Raw genomic sequence first — 26,564 nt, 5'->3', positions numbered from 1 at the left:
GAATTAAAGAAATATGTAAAAAAGTTTATTCCAGTCTGCTGTTCTGTTTTTTTTTTTTCTTTTTCGGTCACTCTTTGTCTGGTTTTGATTCTTTTAAATAGTTGACTTGATTTTGAATGTTGTTCTTTGTCTTGTACTTTTGTCTTTCTTTTTTATTTGATTATTTAAAAAAATGAGAGTCATGCTGTAAAAGGCCTATGGCGAAGTCGGGATGATGAATAATTTATGTAATTCTCTCAGTAAAAAAACATAAATTGCAAAAAAAGGAAAAAAAAAAAAAGAATTGAACTGATAAGCAGAATTGATAAGAGCATTTGTATCAATAAAATCAGTTTCCATCCTTATTCAAATTCATGGTCTTGGACACAACAGTTGCCAAAGTAATCTCAACTCAACCTCCACTTACTATGCTTTCTCATTGCCATTCAGAACAAAAACACTTTGTGACTGATGCCAGATGTATCTAAAATCCACTTTAAAGTGATAGTTCACCCAAAAATGAAAATTCAATCAATATCTACTCACCCCTGTGCTGATGTGAGGATGGGTGAAGATCTCCAGTTCACAATTTTTTTTACATTTTAAAACTGGTCACCATTCACTTCAATTCTACTGGATTTGGCTGCAATTCTGTTTTCCACTGAAGCTCCAGAAGTGTTTTGTGAACTGGAGATCTTCACCCATCCTCACATCAGCACAGGGGTGAGGAGATATCGAGTGAAATTTAATTTTTGGGTGATCTACCGCTTTAAGAAAAAGTGAAAAGTGAACAAACTGAAACTGCTGATTATGAGGTTTCTACAAACTGTGATTATTAGCTGCTGTTACTGCTGTGCACAACTGATATCAAAGATATCTCTCAGGAGAACTCTGCTTGTGAGTAACAGTTGACTTCTCTCCTTACGTTTCAGTGTACAGAGCTTTGCACCTTTGATGAAAGAACCTGATATTTTCTCACAGTCATGATTCAACCAGAGGAATTTAGTGCCCCAATCTAGAGCAGACTATGAAGAAAATGAGTGTTTTACTTCCAGATGCCTGAAATACTTTTTCATACTTTAAAACTTGTTCTTAAAAGTTGGAGCTTTTTTTTTAGAAGGCTAAAAACACAACTGGTTGGGCTTACAACCAATCAGACCAATGAAATGGGTGATGTAGTGCTGAGTGACACAACAGACAGAGGAAGTGGAGGGAGCTTCTGGGTCTGAAAAGGGGGCGACTCCAGTGGTGGCAAAAAAAAAGTCTGATTATATTGTACATACTTCTCACTTAATTTATGACCTCAGTAAACAGTTTTCCCAAGTCTTCCAGAGTTTAAAGGTTTCCGGGTATACTGATGGAGCTACCATAACTCAGATCAACTTGTAAAACTACGCAGTACATATTAAATATGAATCAAGGTTCTGTTAGTACATTGCATAATTTTTGCTTAAAATATTTTCAGAAACATATTTTGTGCACTGTTTAGTTGTAATACAAGAAAGATCAGGACCAGGTCATCATTATGTCCTGCTGGGCAGATGATATAAAACCAAGCTCCACCCACACAAGTCGTGGTACAAGTACTAGATCCATGCTCTTGTCAGTCCTGAGCATGCAAAAAAACAAGATGGCAGCCCCCACAACACTAGTATCAAAGCTTTAAAACAGTTGGCTCTGTCCACTGATCCTTGTGACACAAGCAAGTTGGGATGGAGCTTGGTCCAGTTTCAAGCAGAAAAAAATTGCAGCCTGGTGAAAAATATTCTTAAATTACAGATGTTTCTGAAAACATTTCAGGTGAGTGATCGGCATTACAGTGAGAGAATCTTGATATTTAATCAGCAGTTTCTGAGCATGGTATGTTGCACTTGAAACGTGTCTGGACTGGTGGCGTTCCTCTGTCTGTCATCCTATCCTGTCTGAGCAGGACGTCGGCCAGATGTATCTGCCAGAGCAGATAAAACATGAGCTTGCATATTTACCTGGCTTCTAGGCTCGACGGGATAAAATAAGTTTAATTGAATAAATTTGGACTAATGTATATGCGGCTATAAAGAAAAAAAAATGGGCATCAGAGGAAACAGGGATTGAGGTAACCCAAATTTTATCCCACATCCAGCAGTTTCACCTAATATAGGGGCTCAGAGGGAGGCATTTCAGGACAACCCCATTCCATCAGATCGGAGGTCCACAGATGGCAATTTATTTTGGAAGGGGGAGAAATCATCCAGCTGAGTGCTTTTTGTGGCTCTCTAATTGCCATTTCTGCACATTAGTGTCCCAAATAAACAAAAGTGACAATAATGGACTTCCACCGCAGGCGTAAATTAGCTGCAGTGGCAGAGAGCAGGGTCGCTCCAGTCCAGCCTTTCCCTTTTCATCCAGCTTTGGCCTTTTCTACTTTCCTGCTTCCATCTGATGATTTTGTACTTTAAAACAGAGGAATTAGGTTGGACTCTGTGCGGCGTTGACTGGACACTGAGATAACTTCACTGTTTGAATCCTGACTCTGTGCTCTGTACAAAAAAGGTTTGGTGTTGACTTTTACACAGCTGATCTGAATCTGTGAACCTGCGAACCCATAGGAAAAAGGTAACTGTATCCCATTATAATTACAAAATGAAAAAGATGTAATAATACATTTTAAGTAAAGAATATACTACCATATGTAGTGCACACACATTACAACATTTTCATCTCACAACTCCACTGTGGTCTCAGTGACAGCAGCTAATCATAATGATTCATTATCTCTTGACAGAAATATTTTCACTAGGACATTTTGACATGATCTTGTCTCAGGTTCTAATTAAAGAAGAAATACAGGTAAAACCAACCGCTAATGTTAGCTACACAGACCAACCGCTAATGTTAGCTACACAGACCAAATGCTAATGTTAGCTACACAGACAAAATGCTAAATTCAGCTAAACAGACCAAACATTTATGTAAGGTACACACAACAAATGCTAACATTAGCTACACAGACTGAAAGCTAATGTTAGCTACACAGACCAAATGCTAACCATAGCTACACACCAAACATAACATTAGCTACACAGACCAAATGCTAACCATAGCTACACACCAAACATAACATTAGCTACACAGATCAAATGCTAACATTCGCTACACGGACCAGTTGTTACTGTTAGCTAAACAGGTCAATTGCTAACATTAGTTACACAGACCAAGTGCTAACTTAGACCAAATGTTAACATTAGCTACACAGAAATCCAGTTAGCAAACTAACCTTTCAATACTGAGGAAAAATATTTTAGGACTGTGTGATGATGCTGGTCACTGGGATGGTGTGTGTGTTATTTGAAGTTTGTTTGAAGTTTGAGTGTGAAGCATTAATAGCATAAAGTTACATTTAAATGTGCAAAATTACCGCTATTAATCTAAACATGTATTTGCACATAATGAAGGAAAGAATACCTGGATGAACAATTAATAAAACATACAACAAAAATAAACAAGTTACATAACTTAAATACTACATTTTTTAACAGGAAGTTAATAACTATATCAGAATATATTTTTAAAGTAACACTGCTTTATAACCCAGCTGGTGTTATGGAAGGCATGGTGGCAACAATATTCAATATTTTGTGCAATTATAGTGAGGACAGAGGAAGCTAAACCACGGTTATTGTGCAGAAAAGCTCCCATCTCTTCTCTTTTCAAGTTCACACAAACAGAATCTGTCAAATTTATAGAAAGCCTCCAGGGTTTCCTCCTTTTCTTTGAAAACACAGGAGCAGTGCTCCAGGCGTGGAGCTGCGGTGTGTCTCACATTTTCTCTGCTTGTACTGTATGTGCACATATTGATTTCTACTCTTGACTTTTCCTAGAACAGCCAGCAGCCCAAAATGTGGGGGAGGAGTCTTCAAAGAATCCACATTTTTCCTTGATGAGAAAACACTGAGCAAGGATGCTGGTGTTTACTCCGGGTCTGTGAAAGTTATGTGTCATGGTATGCATGGAGTGGTGTGTGTGTGTGTGTGTGTGTGTGAGCATGCGTGTGCATGAGCTAACATGTTGCAGCCTTCAACATCTCAATCAGATCCCGCTGTCTTTTTCATACACCTCCACAGCTCATGTTAGTACTGGTGTGAGCATTGTCAGCTGTGCAGGTGACGTTCAACCAACCCGCTCTCTTTAATCTTGCAAACTGCAGGCAGTGCGTGTGGTAAAAAGTGCAATTTTGCATGAATTATTCCCATTAATTTCTGTTGAGACCAGAGCCATAATCACATGACCTCTGCCGTCATGGGAACAAAAATAAACATGTGGTTCTCGTTTTGATAGCTGTTTTGTTTATGAAAAGATCATAGTTTGGATTAAAATAGTTTGGGTTTCACACATGGGACACTAACACCAGTCTCCTGGGTGAAAGTGTTTGATCGGCTCATCCATCAATCCAGGCTTCCACCCTGTTCTGACTGTTATGGCCCACCCTAAGGTGGCCCTTCAACACTCCACAATAAACCCAAACAACCCACAGAAAGACAGAAATCAAGATAACATTAAATTAAGATAAACCAATTCAAGATACAAGAACAGTTTAACACAACAAAAACCCTGGGCTGAGAGGCCAGACCACCAGCAGCCCTCTGCCACAAGCCTCTGACTTCTGATGTCACCTGATATTTTTTATGGGGTCATTTTGATACTGATGCCACCATCAATAAATGACTCTGATACTGTCTAAAAATAATTTATTAATCCGGAAACAGGAGCCTGTTACTGTCCAGGAGCATCCTGTATGTCATTTTCCCCCCAGGATGGCAAAGTCAAGGTCCATGGATTTCATTTTCTCTATGCATTTGTTCATTTTTTAAAAACGGCATGGCAACAATGATACCACACTCATACCACGACAAAAAAGATACAATTATAACAATATAAAGGAGCAATACGGAGCAGTAAATGAGTCCTGCAGTTCACATAGCAAGTTGGATCCACAGACTGTATATTGAATAGGTTGCATTTGTGTTTAATATATGATCTATGGTTATATTGCAATTGTGATATTAGAGGTAATATAATTGTGACATCATTATACTTACTGTGATTGCAAAACATGGTAAAATTACTTTGGTGTGATTTTTTTTTTTTTTTTTTTTTGCAGGAATCTGCACAAATTGAAGATGTTTAATTAATTCTGCCTTTAACAAATATTTCACCTGCGGTTTGAAAACTGCAGAAAGCTACATTGCGATTTTGATACATTTTGGATTATTTGTGCAGCCCTATTTTAAAGTGTGAAGTTGTGTAATTTGTATGCAGATTGAAGAGACCAGGCTGGTTAAACAGATTCATCCATAGTACACACACACACACACACACACACACACACACACACACACACACACACACACACACACACACACACACAAATAAATCAAATAAAAAAGTGCCTGCTCAGAAATGTTTCCAGATCAATATACAATATGCAATTCTGTACATGCAGGCGTATAATTGGCATCAGTGGTTGATACTGTGTGAAATAAAACTCACAATTATTAATTAGAAATAATTATCACATTTGCTTCTGTAAAAACAACAAAACATTGGGCTTTATCAGGTCTAGGGATTCATTCTCAAGTGTCACATATAAGTGATTTTAGAACATTTGTGCACATGTTTTTTTTGGGACTTTTTTCTCAGGTTTAAACAAATTTCTCAGTTGGTTCAGACCTGTTGTATGACTCATGAAGAGAATGCCTTTATCCACAGGAGAAAAATGCTCATTTTACCTGAAATCGTGATGTCTCGATCCAAATGAATTAACAAAAGCAAACTTTAGGCAAAATTCATATTCTGTTCGCCAAATCCTGATCATCACGGGTGCCAATTTAATTTAGTTAGATGTGAAAATATTTGGAGGGAAGTGAGATGGAGCTTCAGGATATCAGAGAAGCAGTGGGGAGAAACGGTGTGCACAGCCAAAATAGTTCACATCCAACTCTGTGAACTAAGCTTCTGGTGATTGCTGGAACACTGGACAGACAAACCAAGATGAGTTTTATTTTTGTTTCTGTCAAGTTTGAATGAAGTGTGTTCTGCGATGATAAAATCCCAGTTTCTGTAAATGGAGTCTGGTAGGTTTGGTGAGCGATAAATCGTCTTTTTCTGATTTAACATAAAGGATCTTATTCTTTAACAGAAACATCTATCTTTGCATGGATCCTCTTCCATAATGTTGTCACACACTCAGAATAACAATCTGAGACAGTCAGTGGCCCAAAGAAGCATGATTTGAGCCTGTTTTTTGAAATGGACCAATTTCCAGCATTGTCAGGGGGTAGTGAGGCCTGATGAAATGCCCCAAACAGCCGGATGGATTTCTGACATGTTTGCAAGAAAGTGCCTGCAATTACCATGGTAACAAAATGAGAAAAATCTGGTCAGCGTGGCTCGCTTACCTCCAGTACTCTTTGCAAAACGGACAAGCCATACTGACCCCTTCTTCCCAGTCACCTACACTGCCATGTACACTGATGCCTCTTCAAGACAGCATGTTTCTGCCTTTTTAGCATTACTGCTAGCAAACAAGCTACCTGCCATGGAGCTTTCAAACAAATCTTTATTGTCAATTGTCAACAACCAGCGCAGTCTGCAGGGGGCGACCATAGACTTACAATAGAACTAGACAGGGCACTGCCAGTCAGCACTGCCACAAGTTTTTCCCAGTGGCCACTCACGGTATTGCAGTGAAAATTCCCCACCAGTCCAAAAAGCGTTCTCTCCCATAGACCTGTTGGCAGGAGACCTCAAACTGCAAACAAAGTCAGTTATGATTCTTTGTATTATGAATCTTTGATCCAAGGAGCTTTTTCATTTATAAAACTTTCCTCAACTTCCACTTGTCGCTAGCTAGCTTGTGAACGGGCAAGAAGAGATGGGCATTCAATTTTGGCTTTGATTAGCCAGAGGAATTAAAAATCACCTTTTGGGGAAGTTTTTTTGCCGATTATTGACCCATGATGAGGATTTGAACAGATGGTTACCTCGCGAGGCGGCTGGATTTGTGAGATCAACTATGCACGCAGCTACTAGTCCCTCCTATGATGCTGATTGGCTGCACCACTTTTGATGCTGACACAAACGGATAACTTGAAGCCTGCTGGGATGGATCCTCCAGCTGCCTCTTACTTTTTAACAAACACCAGAATTTCTTTTAGTCTGAACCTTGAAAACGAATTCCCTCAAAAAAAAGAAAAACAAATTGTTTCTTTAGGGTGAAATCTTGCTGATTTACTGAATATTAGAAACAGACGAGTTTATTTGTTCTGCTTTGATTTGACTTTGGCTCTGAGTGACTGTACAGGAGCCAGCAGGGACACAGTTTGAAGGCAGAAGCCAACATGCTGAGTGAGTCATTCAAATGCTGTTGTCTCAAGAAGTCAGTGGCTAAGTTAGAATGAACTGTCCCTGACAATGATGATGTAAAACACTTGCACTTAGGAGACTCAAGGGGTCGCCAGCCATCGAGTCTCAGGCTGAGTTACAGCTGACTGTCGCACTCAGATTTCAGTCAGTCAGAGCCTTTTGATCAGCAGTCAAAACAGTTAAACCCATAACCAGGTTCACGCTCGTCATTCCCTTCACGGCTCTCACATCTTACACCTGCAGACACTCAACAGACTTGGAAGACAGGTTCCCACTGTCTTGTGGGTGTGTTACAGCCTGAGCACTCTGCAGGCTGCGGGCGAGCACTTCCTTCTCTACGCTGCACTTTACACACATAATTTCTCCACCACAACAGCTACCACATCCTGCATGACAAAGAGCTGCAGGAACAGTATGTACTGTGCATTCCAAAACAAAGAGAAGAAATGTAAACTCATGAGCACGCCCTCGTCACATGTTACCTCGCCTGCTCATGACACCACTGAAACGCATTATGCAACTTCAATGAATGCTATGTACTACGAGTTGATCATCACAGATAGTGAATCAAGTACAGTATGTACAGGACACTCATGTTATACCGCAATGACATTTATTAAAGCTATGTGATTGTGTATTGCTTACCAGTAAACACTTGCCCATGATGTTTTTAAATGTGCACTTATCAATGTTTTTCTAAAAACAATTGATCAACTGACTGTATGATAAGAGTACCTCACAGGGTGGTATACCCAATGTGTGACCCGCAAAAACATTGTGCAACAGGTGAAAAATATATTGAAATAAATTCATTTAATTTGGATGCAGGCACAGCTAAAAATTAAATAATCTGCTAATACAATAATATCAAGTCTAATCAGCTGGCAGGCTTTTATTGTGAAAGCATGTCAAGCATATACTTCTCCCTACTCCTTTTCAAACATAGTTTGTGTTGCTTGAGTATTTGGCTATTGAGTATGTTGTATAGGTTTATTGAACTTTATTGATATTCCTGTTTGTTTGTTTTTAATTTATATATATATATATATATATGTATATACATATATAATTTTTTACATGTTCACAATTAAGAATTAGCCTGTGACACAACATTTGATCCAACATCCTGCCAAACAATGAGACACCACTGTTTGATCTGACAGCGGTGAAGGCTAGCTGATAGCTAAAATTTATGATACAAAGACAAAATTAGCCAGCAGATGACGCCAAATTGTGGACAATACATTGTAAAAAGCCAAGTCGGACATTTGGAGGATTTAAGTGCGCTCAAAGACTGTGAGAATAACGCTGTCAGTGGCTTTGCTGCTTGTAAAAAGTTTCGAACAGCATTAGCTTTTGATAGATGCAAGTGAGGCATTACACTGACAGCTGCAGGAGCACAGAAACTCAAATGAGTGACTGTGTATGTGTCTTTAATCATGGGTGCCGGTCAGGCCATGGAGCTTCCATTAACGGTTCTGGGTGGGTGCAGATTTGACTAAGGGATAATTGCGGGTAACGGGTCGGTTCTGGATCTTAGCTTTGCGGGTGCGGGCAAAGGTGCAGGACACTGCTGTGTAATATGGAATGGGTTGCTCATAGCGATCAGCCGATAGAGAATTATTACTCAGGACTCTCTGCAGAGAATTGTGCGACCTTCCAACAGGGCCGTGTTTACTGCATTCATGCTAGAAGTTCATAGAACGGGTGTGCCCACTTGCTAGCTTGCTAAATTATTAGCCTCGGCGACTTCCAGACATCAGACACAACAGTTTTGGCGTCCAGGTTGCTGTTGCCTAGCAGCGGTGTCTTCACCATTCATTTATCCACTTGAAAGGCAAGCATATTGTGTACACAATATCCCATATCATAACCACAAGCTCATGAGTTTCACTTGAAGGCAGCATCAGTGTCCTACAGCTAGTTTTTTTGGTTTTCCTACCTGCAGATAGTTCCGTGGCAGGCGTACAAAGTTAGCTGGGTGCTGGTGAACATACAGCATGTAGCAGCTAAATATCCAAAATATTCTCAGGACTTGATGGAGAGTGTTGGACTTGGATTTATCAGCTGGACAGAATCCAAATGAATGCTAACATTGCTCCATATTGTATTGGATGTATGTATATATTGGATGTGTTAACCCTAACAATTTTTTAGAGGCAATAACATCTCAACAGATGTGTCCATCAACTTATTTTTTTGTGCATTTTGAAGAATCGCATTAAAAGGTCTTTTAATTCCATCATCTTGTTGCGCCCTCTTCTTCTGCAATGGTGTAATTAAGCAATATTACACTTGAGGGTGAGCTTTAAAGTGATTATTTGCACTTCAGTGAAGGTTACGGACCTCCTGACTGCATCACCGTTGTGCTAAAAATCATGTTAAAGCTCACCCTTGTATGTAATATTGTGATTACACAACAGGTTACAGACAAACTAAGATATACAATCAAAATGTATTCATAATTATGGGGGCAGTTTCTCTCAAAATGAAATAAAAAAAACTTGAAACACACTGGGTCTGACTAATAAATGGAAAACAATCAGCCACTTCATTATAACTCCAGTGAAACCTTATTTACTACTCCAGCAAGTAGGCCAGCCCTTAGTAGCAACCAGCAACAGAAACTTTCTAGTCCCTGTTGAGTCAGCAGCCAAATTGAGTTAACATTAATGCTTTCTAGAGATCATTTGACTACCTAAACTGAATAAATACCACACATACAAACACTAAACTGCTTTGTTAGTTCAGTCTGGTTATGAAGGTGGTGTCACAGACTTACTGACACAGCTCGACTCGATGAATGGAGTTTCTGTGTGTGAAACATTTCCAAGACTGAAAATGTATTGGAGTACAATAATTTCCAAACTTCCCATATTTCATATTTGGTGCCTTTTTCCTCTCAATAACAACATGTTCACTGTGGCCACAAAACTGTTTGCTCTCCTGTTTGTCACACACAAGGGAGGAAGCACCTGTATTAAATAGAGATGCACTAATTTCAATTTTCTTGGCCAATTCCAATTCCTGATTTTTTTTAAGGGTCTGACCTGCCGATTCCAATTCTGTCCGACTCCAATTTTTAGTCTTCATAAGAACTGTAATTGACAGCATTCACAAACATTTTTGCAACTTTTCTTGTAAAGATTAAATTGGATGTTCATAATAAAACAGTGACTATTAAATATTCATTAAATACTATTTTACATTTTCTCCAACGTCTCCTGGTTACAGCCAGGTCTTATTATAGTTTTATATTAAGATTATGAATAGGGTGAACGCACTCTCACAACATCGGGGAATTGCGCGGGATTTTGCGGGACGCGATTGACTGTTGCAATCTGTCGCTGACACCAACTTCATGCAAGCATGTGTGTGTGTGTGTGTGTGTGTAGCTGTGATCATGATATCATGGTCAGTTTGTCTGCTGCGTGCATGACATGACCATCGTGCAGAACACATGTGTGACAATGATGGGCACTGAACTGGATATGTGACGGTCACCGGTCAGGGCCAGTCACGCTGAAAACCAGACAGTTCCGGTCTCTGGCCGGTCGATTGGTCGATCATCCCTAGCATTAAAGGGCTGGTCTGCAGTAATCTAGCAGCACCATAAATTATATTCATAAAAGAAAGCTGATTTCATTATTCTTTAAATGTTAATGTGAAACCGCTACAGATGATCCAGAATGCGGCGGCGCGTCTGGACTACAATCAGCCCAAAAGGGCACATGTCACCCCTCTGTTCATTGAGCTACATTGGCTACCCTGGCTGCCCGCATCAAATTCAAATCACTAATGCTAGCCTACAAAGTACTCAAAGGTTCTGCACCTACCTACTTAAATGCTCTCATTAAAGCTCATGTTACCCCTCTGCAACTCTGGTCATCAAAGGAAAGCTGCCTGGCTGTCCCAGCACCTCGCACAAGACAATCCAGACTCTTTTCATGCGTTGTGCCACACTGGTGGAATGACCTGCCAAGCGCTACCAGAGCAGGGGCGTCCCTCTCTGCCTTCAAAAAGCTCCTGAAGACCCAGCTCTCCAGAGAGCATCTCCTGTCCTGATCTAGCGATACTCTTCTGTGTAGCTTGATTGTTAATTCTCTTTTTGTAAGTCGCTTTGGATAAAGGCGTCTACTAAATGCATAAATGTAAATATAATGTAAATGTTACTGAAACGGCAACAAGAAGTAGTCTAATAGGAGGTCAGAGTCTATTAGAGTCCCACTGTGGTTTGTGGTTTATTCTCATGAACAAAAACGGTTCAAAAACAGCCTCCTTCTATGCAGAGTAATATCTGTACAGTGTGCTGTCATGCTGATCTGAGCACATTCTAAATGTCTAGTGGACCAATCAGATTGCTTGGTTGTAACCACCTGTTGCATACTGTTTTTAATGGCCACCTCCTGCTTATCTAGATAAACTAAGTCATAAGAATCATATAACGGTGGTGGACAGAAACAGATTTAGTCAAAATTCAGTGGAAACTTGTGATACATTTGGATGGAAACATGGCTGTGGTTGTTTGAGATGCTTCCCTTGAGTGGCCAAAAATGCAGCAATGCAATTTTTGTGTATTTTTATTTACAATTTTGACAAGTTTGTATGAATGATATCTTAATAAATTAAGGTTCATCAGTCAGGCTCCTTCAGTCTTCCCCCTGATGCTAATACTGAATTACCAAATATCGTTGCTGTAAATAACAAAACCTGTCAACAGACAACCACTGATCTGAGCAAGGCTCTGAGTGAAACGTTATGACTGAACTCCTGCAGCCTTACACTGCACAAGCTAATGTTAGCTCTACCCCAGTAGTAACAATTACAGCTCTCTGGAGGCTCATCATTTCTTACTGCTCTCTTTTTGGGATCCTTTCCATTCCAGGAAAGTTGGGGAACCAGCGATTGTGACAGATTTGTATGTTTATTTATTTTACAACCCGCTACACAGCAGCAGCTTTTCTGCATTTTCCTTTCTTTCCCATTATATGAATCCATAAGTTTTCCCGCAGAAGGGGGCGTGACCTTGCTGACTCGGGCTGGATAACATATTGCCAGTCTAACATATGTAACTGGCTGCATTATGGGAAGTGTAGTAGACTTAACACATGCTAGGGACTGTCAGGATATCTACTTCAATTTTGACTGATCTTTTTTCAGCACAATGCAACTTTATGGATGTGCCATAATAAATGATAGAATGGCCCTTTAATTTCTGTGATAAGGCAGTATGTACACTGTTAACAGACTGTGGAAAAAACATGTAATTATAAAACCATGCTTATTTAAGAATATTCCCACAACATGCTTATGTTAATTTTGGCAGCACGTTTTTCAGATGAAATCTTGAGAGCACTCTGAGGGAAAATTCTTTTTTATGACACTGCTTCACTAATGAGTCAGCTTTTTTACTGGGAAATCCCATCCTCAAATACCCTTACATGTTGTAATACCCACTTTCCCTCAGCCTGACTTGTCAACAGTTGAATAAAGCTTTTGAGATTCTCTGGGTTTCCACGTACTGCTTTCAGTTTGGCTCAAACATGCGCAGTTGGACAGAGATGACAACGACATGGAAGCAAACCTCATGCTTAAAAAATGATGTTTTCTGCTATCAAACCTCGGCCTCTACATGACATCATATGAAGAGAGCTCATAACCAGCACAAATTATCACATCACATCCTCATCTTTCATCTTTAAATGAAAGTAGAACCACAAGAACTGATGCAACGACACAGACAGTAGCTAATACAGAAATAGCATTGTGAAATAAGCCACAAGTGTACAGCCAGTAGCCTGGGGTTAGGCAGGAAACAGGAAATAGGTCCCTAATGGGGTACAGTACATGCTGTTCTTTTCCTCATTGCTAGCATCCACAGAATAGATTAACTGATTATCGTCAACAATCCTTGATACCAGGCAGGACAATGAGATGATCTGGACACAACAAACTCTTTATATTTCTTCCCATTCTTGAGAACTGGCACAAATCATGTCATACAAAAAAAAAAAGTAAAAATACCAACACTTCAGTTCCAATATTTTGGAGCTTTCTTTCTTTCTTTTTTTTTTTTTATGTCTTATTGGAAACATGCCTTCCAATCTTGCAGGGAAATTGAGAACCAAAACCCAATTTTAGATACTTATTTGCTAAATAAGAGTGGGAACTAAAACCTCCTTGTGTCAGATGTTTTCAGGTGTCACAATCACTTGATTTAGAAATCCACTATAAAACATTTATTGCTGGAATTTACTGCAGTGAATGTAGGTCAGTGCTCTGTATTTGTGATAAGCCAGTATTGGCTAATATTGGCCGCAGTCGGACTGAGTCTGGCTCTAGTTATTGTGTTGATGTTGCAGCCTGGGCCTTGTGGAACATTTATTTCATCATTTACAAGATTTTATTTGGATATAATTGTAACAATAATAATAAACCATCTTCTGGACTTCCTTCAGTTCAAGCAGTGGAGATTTCTTGTGTTATTCATTATTTATTAGAGTTATTTATTGCCTTTATCCATGAATATAATCTAATCAGATGTTGCAACTACATTAACAGTGTCTTAAACCCATCAGGGTGCCCTGGACTTTTACAGGATAAGGTTGGTGATAGTTTATATTTTTCTGATTGTAAGCAAATCTCATATGGAGCCATAAACCAGCAATGATGGGATCTCACCTTCTCTTAAAAATAGGGACAGATCATGTCCTATCAAAAACAAAAGCAAACACATTTAAGACCAACACTCTAATTCAAATTTTTGGTGATTTTTTTTTTTTTTTTTAAAGGGTTTTATATTTGTAATATGTGTAATTTGTAAAAATGTTTTGGTTTGCTTTAATGTTTTAAATGTTTAAACATGGTCTGTGCCAGAAAACAAGAATTCATAACTTCAAACAATTTAAAAATGTGTTAAAAGTTTCAAAACCTAAAACTAATGTAAGTTAACGAAAAACTTACTTGTTACCTAATTGAACTATTGAAAGGCTGTGGGTAAAACAAGAGCACGGGAACTTTATCTGTGTAACTCAATCCACTTTAATGTCCGAATCAAACGTAGAACAACTGAATACTGACAACAAAAGTGTCATCTCACATCTTACATATCACTCCGCCAATCTTAATCATAACTCACATTACCTGCACTTGAAAGTGCTCCATATTATATAGTTATATAGCTGAAACATAACAACTGTCATGTCAACTCTGTAGTCCTTTTAAATCAAAGCTTAACAATGTGTAGTTTGATTAGCATTAAGAGAACTCTGAGCAACTTTAAAAAATAAAAAGGCTGCTCACTATAACTGTGCTGTGAAATGAAATCTGTCAGATTTTTACAAAAACATGATTTAATCAGGCATATAAAGGGTTAGCTATACTCTAAGGACCCCTGTCTCACTTCCTGGTTTAAAAAAAAAAAAAAGGCGGGAAAACTGCTCAAGCAGTGGTAAACTTTTTTTTTTTTTTGACAAATTCATTAAATAATATTGCTATCAGATCATGTCGACTCTGTAGCCCTTCTAAATCAAAACTAAATAAGAATTATGGTGTGAAAATGTGTATTTTGATTAACATTAAGAGAACTCTGAGACGCTTTAAAAATAAAATTTCTGCTCACTACGACTATGTTTCTGCTCACTATGACTATGTACGTCTGACTGAATTGATGTCTACATTTAATTTAAAAAAATAAATAACTAGGCAGTTGGCCTGTTACAAGGTTTAGAGTTTGAAGTTTTTAAAATATATTTCTCCAGAATAATTGGAGTAAAAAGCAAAGCCCCTTCAAAATATGTTTTTTTTCCCCCAACAATGAGTTTTTAGTATTTTGACACAGAAAACTACAGTTGACCTGAGGTGAAAGACAAGGATGCTGTGAATCAGTGTTTGTCTTTGCATTCAGCTCGAGTGCTGCGGATGCTTCGCCCGCGACAGCGCATGAACATACAGATAGAGACCTTCAGCTGACTCTTGGCTGAGCGCTCCTCTGACGCCTGCTATTAGTTAGTTTTACACGCTTTCTTCAAATGTCAGCGCGAGCCTGTAAAACCTTTCGCCAGCATGAATGAGGGCAACAGATCTATGAGAGGACTGGCACAACAAGAACAACAAGCCATCAAACTAGGGCACAGGCCGGAGGCATGAAAGAAGTCAACATTCCTTGAGTCTGACATAAAGTTAATGAAAAACACTTAAGCATTAACAGCATCCACTTGGAAAGCACTCCAAAGACCATTTTTCTCACTGTAATGTATTGTTTAGTTGTCACTAGAGAACATCCTGTAAACCTGAAACTGTCACGCTGAGAGAGATAAGAATGAGTGGATCAAAGGTTTCACCCTCACCATGTTCAGGCTCCCACCTCTTCTAACTGAACGCACTTCTTGTAAACGCTCCACTTTGGCAATGTGAAGTTCAGTTGAGGAGGGAACACAACATGATGCAACGTGCGCACAGGGTTTCTCACGCTCCAAGTTCAATCTCAGAGCATTTTAACAGCATCATACTAAACTTTTACAGATGCCTTGAGACTGAAAACTGAGAGCTCATTTAAGCTTAAAGGGACTTCACCTCAAAATCAAAAATACATATTTTTCCTCTCACCTGTAGAGTTATTTATCCATCTTGATAGGTCTGGTGTGAGCTGCAGAGTTTTGGAGATATCGGCCGATATCTCCAATATAATGGGACTAAATTGCACTCCACATGTGCTGTCCGAAGTGCCAAAAAATACATGTGACAAACTCAACAGCAATGTGTCTTTCTAGAGATCATAACCTGGTTACTCAGCATAACCACATAAGTCTACAGTGAGCAGTTTCATGTAGGAAATACTTTCTCTCTGCAGTAGAATCTACCGTAACTACTTCAGAATTTACTGGAAGAAGTTACTTTCTACAAAAAAGAAAGTAATTCTACATGAAGCTACTCACAAAAAAGTCTGTAGATTATCTTGAGTGCCTTTTTTGGAAAGAAACACTGGTTTTGAATTTTTCAAATGTATTTTTTCCATTCTTTGAGCACCGCCACGTGAATTAGTCCCATTATATTGGAGAGACGGCAGACATCTCTATGGCTGATATTTCCAAAATTCTGCAAGTCACACCAAAAAAAATCTAGATGGATAAATGGCACTGCAAGTAAAAGGAAACATATAGATTTTTTTTTTTTTATTTTAGGGTAAACTACTCCTTTAACAAAGGGTAACACCGCAAACCAACAGCCAAAAAAATCCTCCACCCAAGTCAAACCCAAATGTGTAAATTACTTGTTACTTTCATTTCCCAAAAAACCAAGCTGATTGACTTGTACCAGACTCGAATTCATACTTCTGCAATATATACATGAACTAGTTCATTTAAAGTCTGTGTGAATCTTTGTGTGGAACTCTTGTGAAACTTGAAACTTACACAACACTGACCACAAGTGTGTTTCCTGAAGTGATCCTAAAAAAAAACACAAGGCATCAGCACTTGGTCATACTATGTAGGAAAGGAGGAGACGTACGTGCATGGAGAGAATATAGAAAATTAAGACTTGCATCCTCTTTTCTATAGTGGAAGCTTCTTCAGTTGCACTGAGCTTCCTGCTGATCAACATAAGTCAGAACTGAGGAAACGACAGGTGCTCCAAACACTCCAACAAACACTCCAAGAGTGCACAAACATTATAGATATGAATATTCATTTCTCTAGCCTTAATTATGGAAGTGCCATTGACTAACACTTGAAACTGAAGATACATGGCTGTCTTTTTTTGTGTAGTAATAAAAGTTAAAGATATGTTACCTGCATAAATGGTAAACAAAAAATATTTCAGCAAAACAATCACCGTGGTACATATGGAAGCCTTTTTCCACCTGTGAAAGAAAAATATATCCCCATGGTAAGACATGATTATGATTTAAAAAGTAACAATTATGAGATAAAAAGGCAAGAAATCAGATAAAAAGAAAACATTATAAGATAAAAAGTTATAATTAAGAGATAAAAGTAAAAATCTGATATTTTTATATTTTATCTCATAATTTCGACTTTTTAATCTCATGGTTTGTTGTGAATGTGTGTTAGACTCTTGGCTAAAATTATAATATCAAACATGGTCCCAATGACTACAGAATCTCTGAGAGGCATGAGGCAAAAAGGCAGAAACCACCAGCGTAAAAACGTATTTGTGAAATTGAGGAAGTTTTTTTGAATTTTGTTGTTTCCACATTGTTCAAATTTGAACTCATACAATATCGATATCAGTGGAATTCCGAACCAAAACCTCTTTTTTTTGGTACTTTACCCTTTGTAATGACAAAAATTGAATTTTAGTGGTGAAAAATAGGCTAAACTTTCTCATTTCAACACTGTAATATATTTAGAACATTTTACAGACCACATAAGATTATATCTCTCCCTATCTCCTCTCTCAAAAATGTCTTTACAACCTTCAGCCTGTCAGTCTGTCACCAGGGCATATCAATGCTGTTGTTTGTGATATCCTTCCTGTTGTGTTACTGTCGTCACTACCATTGTGCTTGCTGTAACCTTTCCCCTTCAAAGGTATGTAATTCATGTAGATTTGTTTTCATTCTGATGTTTCAGACATTCTGGTAATTCCCTCTTATTAATCAGTGTCAGATTCCTTTCTAGTCGACAAAACATGGTAAAGTGCCCTCTAAAGAGCCATTCCAATAAACAAACGTAATAAAGTGCCCTACATGGCGCCCTTCTAGTGGACAAAATGTGATAAAGTGCCCTCTAAAGGGCCCTTCTAATGGAGGAAACACAATCCAGTGTCAGTGACAAAAGTGGCCTCTTGTATGTCCCTAAGGTAGATAAAAGGTTCTTGTCTAGTGGACAAAACATGGTAAAGTGCCCTTCTAGTTGACAAACCATATTAAAGTACCCTCTGAAGTGCCATTCCAGTGAACAAAAAGTGGTAAGGTGCCCTATATGGTGCCTTTCTAGTGGACAAAACATGGTAACATGCCCTCTAAATGGCCCTTCTAACAAAGGAAACACAATCCAGTGCCAAAAGTGCCCTCTTGAATGCCCCTATGGTAAAGTAAATGTGATGATTCCTATCTAGCGGACAAAAAGTGCCCTCTAAAGTGCACTTCACATGGGCAAAATGTGGAATTTTCTAATTGACAAAACAAAGTAAAGTGCCCTACATGGTGCCCTTCCAGTGAACAAAACGTGGTACAGTGCCCTCTAAAGTGCCCTTCTAGTGTAGGAAATGCAATCCTGTGCCAGTGCCAAAAGTGCCCCCTTGAATGCTCTTATGGTAGATAAAATGTGATGAAATGTGCTCTAGGGTTCCTGTCTAGTGGACAAAACATGGTAAAGTGCCCTCTAAAGTGCCCTTCACATGGGCAAAATGTGGAAAAGTGCCCTTCTAATTGACAAAACAAAGTAAAGTGCCCTCTAAAGTGGCCTTCATGTGGACAAAACACAATCCAATGCCATGCCATAACCTACATACTAGAAAATTATTTGCCCTCTACATGCCTTAAAATAGTTCCCTTTGTGTTTTTATTATGATTAATGTTTTTTGCCACACTGGGACCCCACCACATACAGGTGGTGCCCTTTATATTTTTCTGCCCCTGTCCCTCAGACAGCCCACCACTGGCAGAGAACAGAGTACTTTCACTTATGATACTTTAATACTTTTACAGAATGCAGGACTTTTTCCTCTACCCCTGAATGCATTTTTAACACTCTGCAGCACACAAACACAACACAAGGTGCACTTGAACAAACAGCAAATGCTGCATTCACCTGTAATAAAAATTATGGCTTGTTGTTTTTAAACTCCACAAAGGGCATCAGGGCTTTATCTGAGTCTAAATGTCAGCCCTCCTAACAGTCTTCAGCGGTAATCTCATTGTGGGCGATGTCAGCTCGCATCATTAATCAACAGTGACGGGCAGCGGTAAATAATAGTCATAGCCTTGACCAATATGCATCTTATTTGAGGTGGCATTCAGATAAGAGTCCGTCTTGATCCGCAGACCATCGAGCTTGGACCTCTCTGATTCTTTATTTACGAAGCCGCATCACGCCGTGCAACGTGATCCAGGCTCATCATCATGGCAACTGGTATCACAAAAAGGACAGCAGATGGTGTTTTCATTAAAGAATTCAAGCTGATAGAAGAATCAACCGAATGACTTTGTGTTGGAGTCTCCGGTGCACTTATCATATTACATTAAGTTCTCAATATCTGCCGGGAAAAAACACACAGGCCGATGTCGAAAAGGATCCGTCCAGAAATGCTTCTGTTGCACCGTACACTGAGCATGATCCCTCACTGGAGACTATTACAACCAATAATCCATGCAGCGCCGTAATGAGCAGCAGCGAAGGACGCAGTGGTGACAAATGGCCGACAGCTGCGGCTAACAATCACCTGCAGACCCGTCGATGATGTTTGGCGTCTCGGCTATCATCATTACATTTTAGCTCCGACACATTCTCCCACTTTATGTGTGCAGATGGAAGCCTTTTTGTTTTCACTCTGACATCTCCTCTGTGCTGCACGGCCAGTCTGTTAGTTTTCATTTTTAATAAGCTGTCACATATATTTCCCTCCCTGCAATATACTGTACACAGTCCTGGGTTTACAGGGTTACACAAGCCTTAGAGGGGTTTATTTAATGGGGTTTATAATAATAAAGGCAATAAACTGCCTTTATGTAATGCTTAAAACACTTCCAATCATAATTTTTTTGTAGTTAGTTGACATTAAATCAGTCACAGTGAGGTTTTCATGTTTAAGTTCAGTGTTTCAGTCCCCTCAGTGAACAGCAGAATGAGCCTATAGGGGAAGTGTTTGTATTTAGTGCTTTTTATAGCCAGCATTCTGCTCCACTGCACCCATGTGACAGTCAAACTGTTGGCGAGGTAGCTGATTATAGTTTGGAGAACAGAGCGCTCATTGTCCAACAACATCTTGGAGCATATCTGTGGTTAAAACTGGTCTGGTCTGATGTCCTACATATAAGGGCTGAAAGAAGTAGTTTAAATGTCGTAGGCTGACTCAAAGTTGAAATTTACACAACATACCACAGACTATATAAATGTGATACTATATTATTATGTTGCAATATGCGATGCTATATACTGCACTGTAGCTAAAGTGTTACAGGAGAATTTGGATTTGACAACATGCAATGTGCATTTAAAGCCTGTGGAACTGTGGCTTTAAACAGTAAAAATGCATACATGATATCAAAGGTTAGTTTCTCTTTAAGCATCTGTGAAGATCTGAATGAAAATAAACATTCAGAACTGTTCAAAAACAGCAAATTTTGCTGTTTAGACCATTTCTCAAGACTTTGTGGGTGTGGCAGATCATGTTTGATTGACAGCTGCCTCAGGGTTGCCATACAAAGTGACCTTCTAGTGGACAAAACATGGTAATCAGCTGCTTCGAATAGTCACACATCTCTCCACAGCGCTCAGTGCTGGAGAAAAGTCTGGCTCCACACGTACTCATTCTGCTATAGGGGGAAAAAACCCCGCCTTGTTTGTATTTCTTTAAACCAATCACAAATGTCATGGGTGATGCTACGCCCAGGATGCAGTGACGATGCTGCTACAAAATAGTGTCGAGGGGGAACTTGTTTTGTTGGAACACTTGCATGTCGGGCAGCGAGGTCTGTGCATTAAAATGACTACATCACTGGTAACAGCTGTTAGCTTGTTTACATTTGTACCATTAGCATCTCAGTAGCCAATTTGCTGTTTTCAGCGTGTAGGTCGCAACTTAGAGGTTTCTCTGTTGTTTCCCGGGGACTTTGAAAACGTAAACACAGCCTCCGTGAAACTGCTTGGAGCAAGCGACCAATGGCAGGACTTACACCAGCAGTGTGCATCCGGTGAGTCAGACTATAGCCACCTAAACAAAAGAGCACCTAAAGAAAAAATCAATATCAGTTGAAGTTTATGCTATATTTAGAACATCTTCACCGCTTTCCTTTGTTGCCTACCAGACTCCATGGACAGAAACAGTCATTTTACCTTCCATGGACATAGGAGTTGTTGAATTACTGCTGCCTCGATCTAATAATTTGTTTGTGTTACTATTTTAGTTTGGTGTTTTAACACATTTGTTCGGGTCCGAACTAACGTTACTTGCTGTGGATCGGGGTGGTGGTAGACCAACAACTTCCATGTCCTGCGAGGGAAAATTACTCTTTTTTTCAATGTAGTCTGGTGGCTGTGAAAAAAGCACAGACGGCGGCTTCAGTTCTCCATCAGTAAAGACTGTCTAACGCCAAAGTAAAGCTGGGAAAATGTTCGAAATATAGCGTACACTTATACCAATATTGATTTGGGCGGCAGGTGATGTTTGTGTTAAAGATTGGTTTGTGGATTTAATTCCTAAATAAAAATTAATAGGGACATTCTGACTTTTTATTTGCATTTTTCGGCAAAAAAAATGTATAATTGTTGTTACTGGTATCCACTTTCGATAGCTTGTGAACTCCAATATTAAGCTAGTTATTATTGTCTATAGTAACAGCTAACTTGACAATGGCAGTGACAAACTGTGGAGCTGGAAGTGTGGCGATAGGCGTTTATTTAAAAATTGTAGAGGATGGTAAATGTCACTGGTATATATGTTGTCATTCAAAAGCCATCTAATTAATATGTAGGCTACACCGGGGTTTTAGTTTAATGTTAACTTTCACTGATAGCCAAAATTTGGTTCTGCTTTATCTATGTCTATGTATAGATGCCTAGTAAATGTCTTTTAAATGCAAAGTTCCTATCCAGAGGCAGGGAAAACGAGTATCCCCACAGGGGCTAAAAAATAAATGACCACACTGGGGGATATCCAAAGCAGAGAGGGGGAAAATCCCACCCATCACCTCCCGGCAATTCTCACCCAGGCTTTACTTTACAACTCATCTGTGGACTTCAGCTAAAGTTGCTGGCATGTTTGATAGACCTGGCAACTTGAAACTTCATCATGAACCAACCTTCTAAGCATTTGTTTTGTTGAAAGATCTAAAGATCTAACGTTTAAGATCAAAGTAAGAAGGCCTCTAACATTACATACACGTTGCGTCATCGCTCATGTAAACTGGGCAGACTCCACCCGCTAATCAAAATCCTGCAAAATGCTCCAAAGCTCCAGAACACAGCTGATAAATGTATCCTGAGGTGAGACTGCTCTGTCAAACTTTGAAACTAAACTTTTAAAGCCAACAGGGATGAGAAATCCTTAAAGTGCTCAAAAAAGAGAAACATGGCTTGAAGATTCGTAACATTTTCAAGTGAATTCTCTGTTATCTAACATATTATTTAGTTCTAGAGCTGCTTGTAGTTTTGATTCCATTTGATTAAAACAATTCAACATGTTTTCATATTAATTATTGCTGACAACAGACTGATTAGATCTGGTTGTTTTGAGTCTAAATCCATTCAAGTGGTGTAACTTAAAATTGACGACTTGATGCAATTAATTCATTTTTACATCACAAATACCCTCAAATTAATTGTGATACATTTGATAATGACGCTGTTCACTGGATACGATCATTTATTGACTTTTCAATCTAATCACATTATTGAATTACATTGTGATGAATAAAAAACCAAAGACTTGTTTTAAAATCATTTGCATACATTTGCCATATCACTATTAGATACATATACACCAATTTCTATAAATGTCATGTCTATAATGCATTATAAGCAGTCATAAAACAACTGCATTTCTAAGACTTTTAACCTTGTTTTAATTTGTCATACATGATTATAAGTGTGGCACATAATGTATTCTAAGTTCAGCATTCATAATGCTTCATAACATGCCAGAGTGACAAAAGTGTTTGAAAGAATAATCTTGGGAAGAGTCCTGGGTTACACAGCACATTATAACTACAATAAGTAGCCACTTATAAAGACACATAGAGAACTGCTTGAACATATAACAATGTAGGTTCTAAGCTTCTGGAATGGAATAATGCCTTATAAACATCATACAATTAATAATAACCTCATAACCGTGCTGTCACTTCACTTAGGGCTCACAATATCATGCTATAGCATATTATTGATATTGAAGTTCTCTATGTGTCTTTATAAGAGGCTAAAGTCATGGTAGTTATATGTAGTTATATGTGCTGTGTGACCCAGGAGTCAGAATCTTCTTTCAAACACTATTGTGACTTTGGCATGCAGCTAAAAAAACATTATGAATGCTGAACTTGTAATTACTTGTGTCCACCACCTATAATACTTATAACAAACCTTGTTATAAGTTGCTATGGGAGTTTAATAAAGACTTAATGCATTATATGGTCTTATGAATGTTATTATAATTATGTCTTATAATACTTAATTTTTTATAGTTTTATAATGTCTTATAAATGCATGATAATGTCTTATAATTGTTATTATAACACATTATGTCTAACACTTATAATGCTTTATAAACCTTGCTATAACTTGTCACACATGATTGTTAACATTTATAAAGAATGAATGTTCTTGTAATACATCATGCCCACCACATATAATACTTTTGAAATGTTAATAATCATGCACGACAAGTTACAACAAGGTTTAGAAAGAGTTTTATAAAGCCTTATAAAAACATTTTAATGTCTTATAAGTGTTCTTATAAGATGACCTCCATAGAAAGTGTTATCAAATATTCACATTATGAAAATTACACTGGTTTTAACCACATCTCTCAACCCAATGACACTCCTACGCACAGATGCAAACTCTACAGCTGCCAAATCCAAAGACAAGAAGCAGCATAAACACAGAGATCACCAGTCTGCCACAGAATGATTTAGCCTGGATCAGTACCAAGATTAAAGCTTCATTACATTTACATCACGACTCGCTACTGCTAGAAACATTTGATTTTCTGTAAGTGTGTGTGTGTGTGTGTGTGCGCGCGTGTGTGTGTGTGTGTGTGTGTGTGAGCCTCGGCCACAGCAGGGAGGTCTAGCAGAGAGAAACACTGTATTGGCATTCTGCAGGCTGCAGGACTCTGGCTGTGTGGAATTGAGCAACATGAAGGTCTTACCAGAGGAAGTGGTGAAGTCTGACTCCAGGCAGCGCTGAGGAGCCGCTGAGCTCCCCGGGAGAAACACCTACAAAAACACACACACAAACACACACGGCCCGGTCAAACTAATGAGCACCGAGATGAAAATCACAGTGGGTCTAGAAACGAACGCAAACATGTTGCCATGGCATTAAAAACTGACCCGAGGCGCTGTGGGGAGGGGAGGGGGGTCTTTAAAGTTTAAAAGCAGTGAGGTCAAAGGCATTAAAGTCACCTGCGCTCCAGGTATCTGCTGTGTTTTCATAGAAGTCATGAAGTCAAGATAAACATGTGACAATGAAGCGCTGTCATCAGTTTGAACACCTTTTGTTCTGTGTGGCAGGATGCAGTCAGAACACGACATCCGGCTATCATGACCTAAATGCAACACTCAGAGCAACTCCCACAGCTGCTTTAAAATATCCTCTGGTGGTTTCTACATGTGGTCACGGTCACAAATGCTACCCCCCGACTGAACGCTGCATGCAGCAAGGGTGGAGAAGTCCCAGTATGAATTTCTTCTTCCCTTTTGGACCAGACGTCCCTCAAATGAGTCAATATATCTTTTAGTGTGTCAGACCCTGAAGCGAAGAATGGCATTTTGGGAGGAAAACGGCCATAAATAAAACAACATGTGCAGGGGAGCAGAAACGAAAACGGGTCTGGCTCCGAGTCGGGTGTTTGCCCAAAAAAATCAAAAAAAAAAATCATCGGGAGTCATGTTAAGTTCACGGTGAGATCTCAAGGGAAGGAAAAAAACAGAGTGATTATGACGAGAGCAAGAAAAGAAAGCATTTGTTTATGTCATTAATTCAGTGGCAGGACAGGGCTGGTCAGCTCTCTCCGACAGACGGTAATCACTTGTAATCAGACTTAATGGGCGCTCTAATGGGAATGCTTTTCCTCCCTCCGTGCTCTGTCTGTCACACTCTTTAGCACACTTGTCCACACATGAGCTAGAGTGCGCGCCTGTGTTTGTGTGTGCACATTTGCATTCCATCTGAAGGGGGGGGCGCACTTCCATCTGAGAGGGACTTACTGTTTTAATAACAATGTCTATCCATAACAGTACGACATAATCAAGTCCCATTTGTATGTAATATTAATTTACATATTTGTTTGGTTCATATTCTCTTCAGGCCTCATTTGCATGCATTCATTCGTCTGCAGAGGCTGGTTTCTCCACTCAGTCTCCCCATCAGCACCTCTACAATGTTACAAACACGCAGTTTACATCATTCGTTAATCTGCTTTATTGCATACAGGACTCGACTGATACTGGGAGGAAGCAAAATCAAAAATACATTCTTCCTCTTACCTGTATTGTTAATAATGCCTCTAGATTTTTTTTGCAAGCGTTACAGAGTTTTGGGGATTTCAGTGGCAGAGATGTCTGCCTTCTCTCCAGTATGATGGGACTAAATGGCGCTCAGCTTGTTGTGCTCAAAGTGGCAAAAAAAAAAAAAAAAACATTTGAAAAATTCATCACCAGTGTCTCTTCTCCAGAAGTCATGACCTGGTTACTCAACCTTCTTCTGAGCAGTTACATGTAAGAATTACTTTCTTCCTGCAGTAGAATCTACCAGAACTACTTTCATTTTAGTAGAAAGAAAGCAGTTTGTACATGAAACTGCTCACAACGAGGTCTGTTGGTTATCTTGAGCAATCAGGTCATGATTTTTGGAAAGAGGTGCTGCTTTTGAGTATTTCAGACATAATTTTTGGGCACTTTTTGTTTCGTTGTATTCTGTTCATTATTTTTATGGACAGAATTTCTAGGCCAAGCCAGGGGCCGGAGGGAGTCCAGTTCAGGGACCACAGGATTTCATCTCTGCTTTTTGCAGATGATGTTGTCCTGTTGGCTCCTTCAAACCAGGACCTTCAGCTTGTACTGGGGCGGTTTGCAGCCGAGTGCGAACCTCCAAGTCCGAGGCCATGGTTCTCGACCAGAAAAAGGTGGCTTGCTCCTTCCAGGTCGGAGGAGAGGCCCTGCCTCAAGTGGGGGAGTACAAGTATCTTGAGGTCTTGTTTATGAGTGAGGGGAGGATGGAACGCGAGATTGACAGATGGATTGGTGCGGCAGCAGCAGTAATGCAGTCGTTGCGCCA

The 26,564-nt window shown here is 39.2% G+C and overlaps 1 protein-coding gene across 2 annotated transcripts in view; it reads right to left on the bottom strand.

Annotated features, from left to right (window-relative positions):
* The window catches only part of thrb (thyroid hormone receptor beta), a 181,031-nt gene that overhangs the window by 42,325 nt on the left and 112,142 nt on the right, over positions 1 to 26,564 (bottom strand). For both annotated transcript variants that reach the window (XM_084738629.1, XM_084738630.1), the window contains exon 2: positions 24,436 to 24,502. The gene's annotated coding sequence lies outside the window, so the exon portion shown is untranslated. The remainder of the gene's footprint in view (positions 1 to 24,435; positions 24,503 to 26,564) is intronic.

This window comes from Lutjanus erythropterus, chromosome 16 (genome assembly GCF_056507025.1).
Source record: "Lutjanus erythropterus isolate fLutEry1 chromosome 16, fLutEry1.hap2, whole genome shotgun sequence".
Taxonomy (NCBI): domain Eukaryota; kingdom Metazoa; phylum Chordata; class Actinopteri; order Lutjaniformes; family Lutjanidae; genus Lutjanus; species Lutjanus erythropterus.
The sequence above is the reverse complement of the archived record's forward strand: the minus strand, read 5'-3'. Positions and strand labels throughout refer to the sequence as shown.